This window comes from Sander lucioperca, chromosome 8 (assembly GCF_008315115.2).
Source record: "Sander lucioperca isolate FBNREF2018 chromosome 8, SLUC_FBN_1.2, whole genome shotgun sequence".
In the NCBI taxonomy this organism is placed as follows: domain Eukaryota; kingdom Metazoa; phylum Chordata; class Actinopteri; order Perciformes; family Percidae; genus Sander; species Sander lucioperca.
This window is the reverse complement of record NC_050180.1, coordinates 32,782,744-32,784,108: the sequence shown is the minus strand read 5'-3', so window position 1 is coordinate 32,784,108 and position 1,365 is coordinate 32,782,744.

The following is a 1,365-nucleotide window of genomic DNA, read 5'->3' as shown; positions in this document are numbered from 1 at the left end:
TTTCTGTGTATCGAGTTTTTTTTTTTGTTTTATTTTCTTCATACAACTTGAACTGTGTGTGAATATGGACATTAATACACACGAATTGTAGCCAGTGTTTTCCCTAGGTTTGTGGATGACTTAAGTTCATGTATTTGGTGGGGGGGGGGGTTAGGGGCCCGCACTGAAGAAAATATAAAATTTTTCAATTAAACATGTAATTTCACAATTTGAACCATTATTATTACTATATCTGTGTCTAAAACGTTGGAAAAGCTAGAGCAGATAAATAACATCCAGCTCAGTGGAGGAAGTCTCTTCCAGTGGATAAGTTTTACGCTCCATAACAAAGTGACAAATTTTGAGAGTAATTAAAGGATTATTATTGTTCTCTCCTATGCCAAAAATGGCTTTCATAAGGTGTGGCTGAAATACAATGTTATTTTTTTATGATCAATTTTTTAAAATATTTTTAACATACAGAACAAATAAATGCACTCGGAGCAAGAACCAAAACCCTCTCCCACCCCCCACCCCCCTGTGGTCTCGAGGAAAACAAATACCAATATACAAAAACCAAACAGATCACACCTTGCCTAGTCACACTTCTAATGCGTTTGATTCTGAGGTCATTAGGACTGGTACTTGTGCTGCTGCGGTTTTCCATAGGTCTATAGTCGATGACCTGGCTTTGTTAATCCTTGCTGTAGAGAGCTCGAGCATAACTCTAGAAAATACGCCAACCACTGTTTTATACAAAGCGAGTGGGGTGGAGCTAGCGCTGAGCTATCATTTTCTTGGTTGCGGTTGAGCCGGCTAGCCAAACTTTCTTCTGTCTCCCAAGCAGGTTTAATTTAGAGTCGTCATTAAGTAACAAAACAATCGGGTCAGTAGGAATTCGACATCCTATCACATCAGATATTATTGATGTGTTGACTTTAGAGACTAATCTCTTTCTGAAATACCATTCTGAAAATATCTGGCAGTGTAGCATCTTCTGCAGGATATTTCTCCACTGAATCGGGCTTTCACCATCTGAAGGGATGTGCACGAGCATCTGCAGTTGTAGAACAGCCAGTAGAAATGCTCTCTCTCTTAAATAACCTGTGACTGGCCAAAGTCTCCCGTTACCGGCAAGATTTTCTAAAGCCTAATAACGGAGCCAAGATGAGGTGCAGAAGTTTAGTTTTCTCTCAGACCATTTGAGTAACAATATGCTGAAAGGTTATTATGGGTTTTGCCCAATGACTGCCATCCCCAGCTTTAATATTGCAGGGGCCACTGGCAGTGTCGCTCCACAGTCATATAGCTGAGGTACAAATTGGGAATTCACTTGCAGTAAAAAAAAACAAGTATGCATGACAGCTCATAGACACACAATGGAAA